Here is a 14082-nt window from a genome sequence, read left to right on the forward strand (position 1 = left end):
TATCACTGGTCATCCCTAGTCATACCCTTCTGGAATACCATTTAGCATTCTATGTTTGTGAAATTTTTTCTTTGGAAACACCCACACTGGTGGAAGTTCTGTTCCATTCGATCAAGTAATACCCACTTGAGTAATCAGTTCTCTTCTCTCGCGCGACACTACTTTACAAATTTGATGCTGACATTTCAAAATCGCCGGTCGCTTCAAGCGTTGTTTCTGAGAGAACGGTTCATTGTACACAACAAGTGCTAATTGACATTTTTGTTCAAAGTTATCTCAGCTGTATTTCTGGTTTGAAACATTTTTTTATACGGCGTATACGGCGTTTCAGAGATCAAATCTCTAATGACTGGACTATATCTTTCTTGATTTTATATATTTTCTCCATAATTTGAAGCTTTCTGATACATATTTTGACGCAGAATTTATTGTGTATTGGGTTTTTATCCCTGTGCATTTTGTAGCTATTTTAATTATTCGAATTTAACATTCTCGTGCCTTTTCGATTCTAGTTTCAATTATTCTTGCAAATTTTCACCTATACCCGCGTTTGAAGATAAGAAACACGTATAAATTTAAAGCTGATCATCATTCTTCCATTTTACGAGGCTGGGCACGTATTCTACCCAGTTGGCGCCTGCATTACCTAGAACTAGCATTAGAAATTACTTTATTAATTTTAAAAGGGTTTTAATTTTGCTTAAGATGAGATTGCGTTCAAGTTTTTATACGGCAATCAATGAGAAAACCTTATTTGGCACGAGTCTAGCGCTGTTTTTACCTTGTATCTTCTGTTAAGTCATAAAATGCATTTGCACTATTATAATTAAGTCTCTTAGCGAAATAGCAGCTGTGATGTTTTTTAGCGAACTGTATAAAGCGAAGTAAAGGTGATTAAATAAAAAAGAATTGTCTTTTTTTTATTTATATATTGGAACTATATTCAGCTTGAAAAATTAATAATGACAAATGTATTTATTTGTAATTGTTCTTCATACAATCTATAACTTTTCATGTACATTCCCGCATGGTATTGAGGGGTCACTAGTTCTTGGTGATGAAATATTCTTGTCAAAATTTTAGTCTAGTCGATTGACTGCAATTTTTTGAAGCAAAACTTTTATACTAGCGTTGTATTAGTTTTTTCTCTATAGTAAAATGCTGAGATGTCGCGTCGTCACGGGTAGTGTCATAAAATTAGCGGTTCTTTACATCGATTCACTACTCTCAATCCATTCGTTTATAGTCAGCATATTAAATTTACTATCAAATGATATTTATATTTTATTATTAATATTTGGTCTGAATTTGACAGGTTTGTCATAAGTAAACAACGTATGCTTTGTTAGTACGTTAACAGGTGGCGTTAGGAGCAAACATAATAATTTACTGAATTTGTTTAAAATATAAAAAAATAAATAATAAAATTACTTTATTTAAATTTTAAAAATACAGAGAACATTCCGCGTTAGTCTACAGCAGAGGTTCTCGGTGGCAGAGGTGGGTGACGCGGCACCCTGGGGTGCTTCAAGCATTTGCCAACGGTGACGTGGAACATTTAGGAAAAGTCGAATAACCGGCCGTTGCGCCACTGTCCAATCGAAACTTTTGTATTCTCGATGGCCACCGAGAAACAAACAGCCGAATTCGACCGACGCGACTTCTACCTGCATTCATTCCACAGTTCAAGTACAAATTAGAGTTAGATTTCAAAGTGGAAATTTTAGATATAACTGCAAAAGAAAAGTGACGACGTAATTATATTATATTAATTGGAATTAATATGTATAATATTATGTACTTTTGTTGCTATTTTTGCCATAAAATGTGTCTTGCACTATTACGGTTGGAAAATACCTTTCATTGTTGGCAATGTTTTGCTCTCTTTTATGTGGGACATATTTTTCATTCCAGAACAATGAAAAATTGGCTCAAATCTGGGTCTTTGAAAAGGAAATGTAGTGAAGTCACTGAAGCATCTGAATCAACTGATTCAGTGACAACTAGTAGAGATGGAGAAGACGCAAATGTCCACGAGATCCATTCGAGTCCAGCTCATACAAGTTGTTCTTCCTCAATTCGGAGGTTCCTTACCAAATAGAAATTTGGGGAAAAATAAGAAGATATGATCCTAGCTATTACACGTTATATGGCTTTATTCAAGTTGGCAACGAACAGGCACCACAAGGCCAATGCGTTAATTGTCACAAAATTGTTGCTAATGGGTGCTTGGTTTCATCTAAATTAAAAAAACATTTGGAAAGTAATCATCCTGGTTTAGCCGATAAGGCCAAAGAAACCTTCAAATGTCGTGCTTCATCTCTTCAGGCAGGGTCATGCATGATGAAAGAGTCTGCAAAAATGAAAACGAAAACGCCACTGAAGCATCATTTATTGTTGGTTTGCACATTACAAAACCTGGAAAACCCCATACCATTGTTGAGGAACTGATTAAACCTTGTGTGAAGGTTGTCGTACAATGCATGTTAGGTCCAGATATGACCAAGAAAATTGATAATGTGCAGATGTCAAACAGCACTATAAGCAACAGAATTCACACTATTTCAGACTTTGTAGAAAGAGAGAGAGCTTATAAATAGATTAAAAACTTGAATCAGGTGACGTGAATTCTTCAGTTTACAGTTTGATGAAAGTACCGACGTTGCTGGACTTGCTGTTCTGCTTGTGTTTGTAAGGTTTCCATTCGGGATGAAAATAGAAGAAGAACTCCTTATGTCTGAGCTTAAAAGTTATACCACTGGTGAAGAAATTTTCAAGGCTATCAACAAGTATATAAGAAAAAATGATATGGTGGAGTAAATGTGTGGATATTTGCAATATGGAGCGGCTGCAATGGTTGGTAAAATTAGAGGGTCAGTATCTAGAAAAAAAGGTAGTGGCAGAAAATGCCTCCAGCAGTCATTGTATCTTACATCGCCATTCTTTGACAACTAAAAAGATGCCGCAAGATTTGAAAGACGTACTGGATGGTTCTGTGAAAATAATTAACCATGTAAAGAGCCATCCGCTTCAAGCACGCCTTTTAAAGTTCACCGCTGAAGATATCGGTATGGATCACTTCAAATCTTTTGCTCCACACAGAGGTCCGGTGGCTATCTAGGGGAACAATTTTAGGGAGACTATTTGAACTAAAAGAGCCACTGATTATCACATTTACAGAGGAGTCTTTCATCCAAGAATTAAAAGATGTCAATCCGCTGCTAAAATTGGTATACTTTTCAGACATCTTCGAAATAATAAATAAAATCACCACTTCGCTTCAAGGCAAAGGAGGAGCACAATTAGATAAAATCAAAGCCTTGCGTAAAAAAGTTACATTTTTCAAAGAATGTGTTGAAAAGAGGAACCTCACAAATTTCTCTCGATTACAGGAATTTGCTATAACAAATAAAACCAATCCTCAAACGAACTTCTTTGAAATTGTCATTGCAAGATTTGGAAGAAAGTATTGTAAACTATTTTCCTGACATTGACTCAGATGACTTATATAGCTGGATGATGGACCCGTTTTCGTACAACCCAAAAAATAAACCTGTCTGAATGACAAATGAAGTTTTTCAAAATCTACTTGAGATCAGCGAAGATAGCAGTTTAAGTTTAAATACAGTGAAGGAAGCCAAGAAGAGTTCTGGATGCAGGTATATTCAGAAAATAATGTTGTTGGCAAGGTTGCAGTGAAAAAACTTGGGTGTTTCACATCGACTTATCTCTGTGAGTCTTCATTCTCCGCATATGCTTACATTAAAAACAAATGTAGAAGCAAACTTCAAGCATAAAGAGATTTGAGGGTCAAACTTACAAAGATTCCCATAATTGTAAAGGATATAATGAAAACATCATCGAAACAGTTTCATTCATCACATCACATTAAGTAAGGATATTTAAAAATCAAATGTACTGTATTTTATTGATCTGAAATAAAGATTACCTATATTGAAATCAAATGAGCCTCAGAATTGTATTTTTTTCATGTTTTGTCGTTTTCCAAATCGTTTCAAGGGTTAGTGTGTCTTGAAATATTTTTAGTCCTACAAGGGTGCCGCAACTAAAAAAGTTTGAGAACCACTGGTCTACAGTACCGCCTACTATTCTACTTTTTTTAAAAAGAACGTCACCACTCAAAAATTGTATGGCTTAAAATAGTATTAAGGAAGACTGGATTGTTCATCGATTCATCGATTTTTAAATGGCCATTCCTGAAAATTGTCACATTTTGACATATGACGGTCTTCTTCCAAGGTAGCAATATATCTGTCAGTAACATACCTGGATCATATTTAAGGATAACACAAATCTATTGTTTAAATATCGGTCTTCAAAAATTTTCAATTATATTTTCTTGGCTACAAGAACTACAAGAAAAAGGCAGTATAAAAAAATTAATGGAGGAAGGATGATTAGATGACAAAGACAAAACTGTAAGAAGAAGAATATTACACTTCACATTAGTCTCAGATCAATTTTAAAGACCCATGATAATGACATTATTAAAATATTCCTTATTTATGGGTATGCATTCGCTAAAAATAGGTTTTAGATAATAGGAGAAATTTCTTGTCAACAAGATTCGCCAGTACAACTTTTACATATGCAAGAAAAAACTAAATAAAATTCAATGACTAGTTATCGACAACTTTCTGTACAATTAACTGCAAGTGAAAACGTTCATCAATTTTTAAAACCGCATAATGTATGATTGCGGTATTATTAACAACAAAGCGGCGAGAAATACTAAGAACAAACAATATACATTCAGTTATCTAGCAGGCAACACTAATTACGTTTATTTAATTGCCGAGACCGACTTTAGTGACTATGAAAAACCATGTAATATTTAGAGTTGGGGCAAGTTGTTATTTTGAGCAAGCACGGTGTCTGTGTCGAGGTCGAACCCGGACCGTCCGACTATGGCCGCGACTTCAGCTCCTATTGGAAGTTATTTTGTTTTTTTTAACATTCGTTTCCATACCAAATTTCTTGTATATTTTATGTAGTTTTCTGATCATATATTCAAGGCGCTCCTTGCCATACGGTAATATGGCTTGGCCATCCGAACTTTGTAACGAATATATACACTTCTCTTCAAGGTCGATCCCTATTCCACTTTTCTTTCCATTTTATTAACTTATAACTTGTCATTTTATATACATCATCATCATCATTTGGCTCTACAACTCGATGTGAGTCTTGGCGGCGTTTACTATTTCCCTCCATTGTTGTCGATCCTGAGCAGCTATTTCTAATTGCTGTATTCCCATTTTGCTTAGATCACTGGCTACTGCGTCCTTTCATCTCTTTCTTGGGCGACAAACAGAAAAAATCTGCCATCGGGCCTTTCCCAGAATGTGGCGTTCAGGAGTCTTTCGTCACTCGATCTTGGTATTTGGCCCGCCCATCTTATTCGGTTTGCTTTAATGTAGCGTACTATGTTTTCATCTCCATATACTATCTGGAGTTCATCATTGTGTCTTCTTCTTCATTCTCCTGTTGTCTCTTCTCCGCAAGGCCCATAGATAGTCCGCAGTATCTTTCTTTCCAGTACCAGTTATTTTGTCGTTTCGCGCTGGTTCAGAGTCCATGTCTCGCTTCCATACGTTATTGTGGGACACATTATTGTCTTGTACACTCTTATTTTTGCTGGTATTGAGAGTATTTTTGATTTAAGTACGGTCATTAATGAGTAATATGCCCTGTTTCCTGCAATGATTCTGGCTGCCACGTCCTTTTCATATTTATTTTCAGATGTTATGATCGCTCCCAGGTACTTGAATTCTTTGACGACTTCGAAGTTGTATTCATTGATTGTTACGTTTTGTCTAACCCTTGATCTTGTGTTCTTCGTAACCACCATGTACTTGGTCTTGTCCTCGTTGACCTTCAGACCAATTTCCTTGGCTCCGTTTTCGAATAGGGTGAAAACTTCTTTTACATCTCTGGTGGATTGTGCAATTGTGTCCACGTCATCCGCAAACGCCAATAGTATTTTTGATCCTTGGGCGGCAAATCAGTTTGTCAGTTGTAGTTGAGCTTTTCTTACCGCATGTTCCAGTGCAAAATTAAATAGCAGAGGGGCGAGAGGATCTCCTTGTCTAAGCCCGGTGTCAATGAGGAATTCCTCCGACGTGGTGCTGCCAATTCTGATCCGTGTGGAAGCCTTCTCTGTGCTCACCTGTGCTAATCGTACCAGCTTTTCAGGTACTCCCATTTCTACCATGGTCTCCCACAATGCTTCTCTGCTAACAGAGAATATAATCTCATATACACATCTAAATATTTTAAAATAAAAAAGTAAAATGCTACAAGATTTCACAAACAAGGACGTTATATCCCACAAGGATCGATTATCAGTCCTATTCTATTTTTATTAACAATAAACGATATAATAAAAATCATTGTCAAACCTGTTCAGGCAAGAACGTTAATAGTATCGCGTCATTATTATAGGAACACTTAAATAAACTAGTAAGTTGGTCCCTAAGTACCGTTTCAGGTTTTGCTCTAATAAAACAAAATGTATATTTCCAAAAAAACATATCGAAGATAAACCGAACCTACAGAAAACCGAAATCTTTTCTATACAAACGAAATAAAATTTCTAGGAGTGATATTTGATCAACATTTTAATTTGAAAAGTCATATACTGCAGTTAGTTTTTGTATGTCGAAATGGCCTTAACTTGTTAGTACATGGCTCACAAAACTTAGGATGCCGATGGTAAAACACTGTTCATGTTATACAGATCCTTAATTCGTTCCAAAATTGAATACGGATGTGTTACATATGCATCTGCCAGCACAAAAACGTTAAAACTTTTGGATACGTTACAACACCTCGCTACGGATTATACTTGGAGCGTACAGAACTCCGATAAATAGCATACAAGCTGACATAGGTGAACCCACGCTAGAGCTTCATAGGCAGCTATTAACCCTTAATTATACTTCTATAGATTGTCTCAAATTGACTAGTCTATACAGGGTAAATGCACAACATCGATGCCATACTTCTTTGTAAACTTGTATTAAAATAAACGTCACTTCTTACTACTTAGCCTAATCCATCTTTTGTGTTGAGGGTAGCTTAAGTACTAATGTCCACTAACGACCCTGCCTGGCTTCCTTCTGTCAGTGGTTCTCAAACATAAATAATATTTGCTACAACATACTTGGGTTAAATTAAAATAAAACAGAAACTAAGAAATGCCTTTTATTTATGTCACACAAGCAGTTTGTTTTTAATTCTACAGTATGTGCTAGTGATACAAACCATTTGTTTATAGATTTAAATAAAATCGAATGAAATAAAACTAAAATATAAAGAAACATTTTATTTATGTATTGTTCCGTTCAAAAATTAAGGGGGGAAGGACTTTTAAAAACCGCACTGTATATGTTGGCAGTAACAAAACGTAGAAATATCCGAAAATAAAACTAATAAATAAGTTGAGAATAAAAGAAGTCATTGTATTTAATTTCGTGTGTAAGTAATCGTAATTGTACACCATTTATTTAGTTCCTTTTTCTGTCAATCGCTGTCACATTTAGTTTCTGGTTCACTATCATTATCATCATTATTATCGTCACTGTCATCACTATCTACGTTATTTATATTTATAATATTTGGTTCAATATCATTCAACAAATTGTCAATTTCCCATATTTTTTTCTGTTGCGATTACGTGGTTTTTCCATTTCTCTGGCGTAATGATGTGGTACGCTGCTGTAATTCAATTTCGCATTTCAGCTATATACCGTTTCACTTCACTCAAAACCATTTCGATGGGATTGAGTTCACAGTGATAGACTGGGAGCCTCAGAATCTTCACATTGTGCTTTTTGGCAATATCTTCTATTATGTTCCTGTCATATTTTGCTTTGAAGACCTTGACTACATCAAGTAACTCGCATTTTAGGTAGTCTTCTTCAAAAAATAGGTCCTTTGACAAAAGCCATTCTTGAATATCTTTTTTTAGTGTTAAATTGTTGGAAATTTGTTCTGACTTTCTGCTGTGATAGGAGGTATTGTCCATTACCACAACAGTTTTTTCTGGCAAATTTAGCATTAAGTTATTTTCGAAACAATCTTCGAAGGTCGGTCCATCCATTTCGTCGTGGTAGTCCTGAGTATTTTTCTTTGCCAAAAACGTGAGCTCTGCTCCATCAACAAATCCACTGGTAGATCCTGCGTGTAATAAAACGAACCGTGCACCACGAGCTGTTGGAGCTTTTAATCCTGTTGTCAGACCACGAACAAAAGCATCGCGATGAGATGTAATTGTTTTATCAACCCATTCTTTTTTCACACTGTGCCCGATATTTACCCACGATTCATCCAAATACACTATGTTATAACGCGTATATATACACTGTGTTAATAACGATGACGCCACGAGATGATTTCTGGTTTTTCAATAAAAATTGAATTTCTGCCACGTTTTATAAACAGAAAATTCATATCACTCAGCAAGCGATATAGCGCGGCCCGTGAAAAGTTGGGCAAAGTGTCTTCGATATTTACAACAGCTAATATGGTGTTTATTGTTGGTGGTATGTTGTCACGAAAAAATTGATGAACTATTCTACGAATTTGGCCCCTGACACCTTCATCGTACTTGATGTCACGAGAATTACCAACCTTTCGCTTCTTGGGCCTGCTATTTGGAGATTGTAATCCAGCAGGTGATGAATATTCCTGTCGTATACGAAACAAAGTCTTTTCACAAACACCACTCATTTCTGACACTTTCCTAATTACACTTGATGGAGAATCGTTGTTATCCTGATTAAGATGATAATTAATAATATTCTTTAGTATCTGATTCTCTGAAAGTTTCAGAGCTTTTCCACGTTTTCATCGAAAAATTTCCTCCATTTTGCGGTAAAAATTTGGCGTCAAATATAACAATAGCCAACAACAGAAAATAACAATAATTACCAACAGCAAATCACAACAACAGCCACCAACAAATAAAAACAATAACAAAACAGTAACAGTACATCCAAGTTGGTACAAATAATCGTAACTCGAATATGTTTACGCACTCCGAAGAACAAATAAAGACTAATTAAGGCCCTGGATGTATCAAGCTTTTAAACATATTCGGTACAAGAATTACTCTAATTGCTTCTTAATTACTGAATAACTTAGAAGAAAGTATTTGCAGTAGATTTCAACCAAAATTACAAATTCCTTACACATTATGGCAGTAATTAGCACCGCAGGGACACAAATAACATTTTATTTGGCAGTTAGTAGAAATTACAGGAATTATTTTAAACTTTGAAACAAATGTTTATTTAATGCACATTTTATTATACTACTGCTACTAATAAAAGATAAAAGTTGATAAGTTACTATTAGAAACAAATAGTATAGTACTATGTAAAATTATTAGCAAACGATATTTGTAAATAACATAAAATTGTACGTGAGGACTTGTTGAGAACTCCTGGTTTATTCCGTTTATTTTGAAAGATAGACAATACAGAACGCCATCGCTCACTGCATAAAACTGGCAACGTCTTGGCGAAATTCCCATAAGCCCCAGCATTGCATATCTTACCCTGTTCAGACTAGTCACTTTGAGACAAAGTATAGCATAACTGCAAATAAAAGAATTCCAATAAATAACATTTTAGACATCTCCATGGCTAATGACACTTTAAAGTTTAATCTCCCATATTGTGCAGAATTTATCGTGCAATGAACGTGATTAACTGGAAGCAATTTCCATCCTTATATCAATACAACAATCTTCATCTTCACCTTGGATTATAAAAATTCCAACAGTTATTTTCAGTCTATTAGAATTCCAAAAATATAGCACCAACTCTAATTTTTATCATATACTGTCATCCAGTATTTTTTTGACACTTGGTTCTTTTCTACCCACAAACGTTTCGCCAACGTTAAATCCTGCCGCCTTCATTTCGAACCAGGCACTGTTAATATCTTTTTTAAAAAGCTACTGTGATTGCTGGTACAAATGCTTCATTTATTTGTTGTTGACATTTTTCACTCTCAAGCTTTGACAAATCTAGTCTCAATTTAACTTTTTTTCTGTTGTTTTCTCAATTTAGTGTTCACGTCGGCAAGAAGTAAATTGTGATCTTAGATTTTTCCTCTAAATTTTAGGTAATAAATTATAAATAATATAAGGAAGCCTCCTTTATAAAGTAATTGTACAAATAGCTATTAAAATAATAATAGGTAACTATTGTAAACACAACATCCAATATTATTTTCATGTTTATGTTAATCTTGTGAATTTCCCATCTCTAGTGTCTTCATTCTTTCTACACGTACTCACCTGTTTCCCTCCTTCTCATGTATGCGCCGGCTTCAGTAGGTTACGTGGGTGACCAACAAAACAAAAACCGCAATGACATGACCACGGATGGATTGAAATTTCCTATAATTCACAGTGGCAGTCTGGCATTTTCTTGTTGGATGTATTATTATAGTGTTATTAATAGTAATGATGTATTAATCCTAATATTTTTGTCTTTAGTTGATATAATCTGAGTCCTATTATTACCTCTTTGTCTATTATTTGTTTTAGCATGTCTTTCATTACTCTTTGGTTTTTTTGATTATAAAATTATCGTTTGCATAAATTAAATATTGTCGGTGATGGGAATCTGTTTGCTTTACCACTTTATGTATTATATTGAATTCATCTGTATCCTGTCTTTCCATCTTTCTTTATACTGATTTTAGTCGTTTTCGGTGCCGTGTTTATTAAGTTTCTTAGTTTCTGTTATAGCCCGATCGAAGAAAAATATGATCCCAAAAAATACATCAAGGATAAAAATTTGGGAATAAATAGATGAAAGTGTCTATTATTAAATAAAAAAAGTTTACATTCCTAAAGTACCTTCTTTTTCAAAAATTTTGAAAAAGAATTGACTTTTCATAATTATATTGGGCTATATTTCAAAAAATAATGAAAAAAAATTTTTTTTAGAAAACTATTATTGGCATGATTTTATCTTAAAAATTTGTACAAACAATTTTTTTAATACGTTTACTAGTTTCTGACTACTTTAACTCATTTTTTAATCAATAATTAGGGACAATAACCAAACATAAAAATTTACAAAAATGACATAAAAAAACCTCAATTTTAATATGAATTAATTTGCACAGTAAATTTATAGTTATTTAACCAACAAGTGTATTAATAAGGGCGATTAACAATTGAGATATTTTAACGCGCGATCGGAGCGAGCGCGTTAATGTTCGAGATTGTTAATCGCCATTTTAATTCACGAGTTCGTTACAAAACTTTTTCGTCGACCGTACTTTTCAGAAATAAAGATATCTTAGTTTAAATTTTTATTTACTTAACGATAAACAACAATTTTTTCAGCTTTCATTAACTTTAATGAAATAATATACACTTTTAAGTAAACTTAAAGATATTTCATTTGCAGTTTCTGCCACTTCTGGTGGAGTTAAATTAAACTCTTCGTTAATATCCCTCTTTTGATTTTTCAAATACACAGAATATTAAACAATAAAATAAATAATGACATACATTGCGAAATGGCGTGCCCTCCAAGTAAAAACTTGGCCGGACCCTGAGCTACCTGGCCTTTCGGCATACGCTCGTTAGTGAAACCTCTGCCCCTACGAGTCCGACACCAAAGTGAAGGTGCCACGGGGCGCGTACTAAAAACGTCCCGTGGGTCCCCCCGTGGGGGTACCCCGTAGGGTTACCACGACACGTCTACTACACGCGACCCGCGGGGGCTCCACCTTCCCCGTAGTACCTGTGTTGTGAGTACCTTGTAGGTAGGTTCGGCAGGCGGAGGAATTTCCACCTCACACGTAGACAGGTCGCCGCCGAGGATCTCTCCTCTACCACTCTTGGATCTCCCGGTGGGTATGTGCCGGGGCACCCACACCACGCCTGACCGAGGTCAGGAGAGGTATATACGGGCCCAGCTCGTTCAACCTCACCAGGCTCTTTTGAAATGGGAGTAGAGTGGTCCCACGAGAGTCTCGTCTCGGATACTAGGAATGTAGACCGGTGACCGTGTCGCCGAAGCGACCGTGTGCGTTTCTACCAACCCGACACCTCAAGCGACGGCTCTCCACCTCCCTATTCCTACCCATTAGTCGCCTCTTACGACAGGCAGGGCTTTCTGACCCCGGTCGTATTCTTATCTCCGCGAGACCGGACGGAGAATAATGACATACAATGACAGATAGTACTAACAGCGGCTACTTCATTTTAGTGGGAATATAAATAGGTATGTTTGGTTGCCTACACCACAGGTCACTGCCAATCACAAAGCGTTTAATTAATCTATGCAAGCAATGTATGTTGTGTTGCCTATAATGAACTAGTTCATTAATAGAAAATCATTCATTACTAGGGGTCATTAATCAATGATTTTGAGGGTGTTAAAATTGATCATAAATGGACGGTCGACGGAAAAAATTATTTAATTTAGAAAAATATATTTAAAGATAAACGCATATTACTTTTGAGATCTACCAATCAATACTTTTCATCATAAAAATTTATATAATCATTTAAATTAAAACTACTTTTGGATTTACATTCTGTTTATATAATATTTATATTTAAAATTTTATAATATTCCTTGTAAGGGTAAACTTTTGTGTTGTGTTAAAAGATAGCAATTTATTTTATTTTATTTTTATGTTCACTTTTCCAAATTCAATCAACAATATCTTTGTTGAAAATAAATAAAAAGCAATGAAAATGTTATGGTAAGTACTTTAAAATGTGCTTTTTCTAAATCATTTTTACTTTTTTTTTGTAACGGTAATATTTGGTAACGGTAGTGTAGTTTTTTAATGAAAAACGTACTAGTGTAATTAAAAAAGAGCAGTTTTAAACGTTTTATATCGTTTGTAATGTGAAAGTTTAAATTCTGCGTTTTTAAGCATATTTCATATGGCTCACATTTGTTGCCAAAACTCAAAACTAAAATTTCATGCTATAGGTGTTGAAAATTAGATTCTAGTTATGGAAAACCTATAGGGGCCAGTCAATGAAAGGGGTACATTGTATTGATCTCATGAAAATAATAAAAAATGGCAAAAATCGCGCAACGTTTATTTATTTATACCTTTAAAAATTGAGTATATTTTTGGCAAAATACAAAAACTGCATACTCTTTACCTTTTTAAACGCATCGTGACTTTTGTCGATAGGACACTCGGTTCAAAAGATATTGAATTTTTACCGTCGAGCTGATACAAATTTTATTGAGCATTGATATCGCGCGCGTCACTGACATGCACAATCAACTGTCGCTTCAACCGTTGTTTCTAAGAGAACGGTTCGTTCTACGCAAAAGTGCTAATAAACATTTTTATTTAAAATTATCTCAGCTGCATTTTTTATTTAAAACATTTTTTATCGCGTACAGATTCTTGGTAAATTGATGTTTTTTGTTTAATAATTATAGTTATTTTCAAAATTTGTTAAATATTGTAACGATATAACTTGCCTACCACATTGGGTATCACTAATAGGGAGTTGAAAGTGTGGACTGAGCAATTGCTGGGCTGGAAATAGAGTAAGCAAACAAACCAAAACGTTTGCGAACGGCTACTCTTGTTTTGATTGGAGAGCTGGGTCGTAAGTAAGTGAATAAAGAAGGGACTGGAAGGGGTAACTACAAAGAGAGAAACCAAAAAAAAATACTTACAAAGATTTCCTGGGCAACACACACAATCAGGTTCCGAAACTATTTGAAATGGGCGCCGTTTAAAAGAATACTCTTGCCGGATGGAAAGATTTCCTAAAAAATATTAAGGGGTGAAAATCTTTTTAAAGGAAATAATTCTACAACTTTTGGTTTAGAGATAAACATTACATGTTTATTATTACTTCACATCAACAGTTATTACAAATAATACTAACAAAATTTACCAACAAACTTTATAGGTTGGGCGACATTTGTAACGATTTACAACAAGCTCCAGATGTTGGATTACTTATAGGAATTTAAATTATTATTAAAAATGAAAAATATCTAAATTTCTCAACGGAGCTTAAATTGAGGTTAACCTTTAAAC

The 14082-nt window shown here is 34.7% G+C and overlaps 1 protein-coding gene across 4 annotated transcripts in view; it reads left to right on the plus strand.

Annotated features, from left to right (window-relative positions):
* Positions 1–14082, plus strand: part of toc (toucan) — a 516113-nt gene that overhangs the window by 31118 nt on the left and 470913 nt on the right. The gene's annotated exons all lie outside the window — the stretch shown is intronic.

Source organism: Diabrotica undecimpunctata, chromosome 2 (genome assembly GCF_040954645.1).
Source record: "Diabrotica undecimpunctata isolate CICGRU chromosome 2, icDiaUnde3, whole genome shotgun sequence".
Lineage (NCBI taxonomy): Eukaryota > Metazoa > Arthropoda > Insecta > Coleoptera > Chrysomelidae > Diabrotica > Diabrotica undecimpunctata.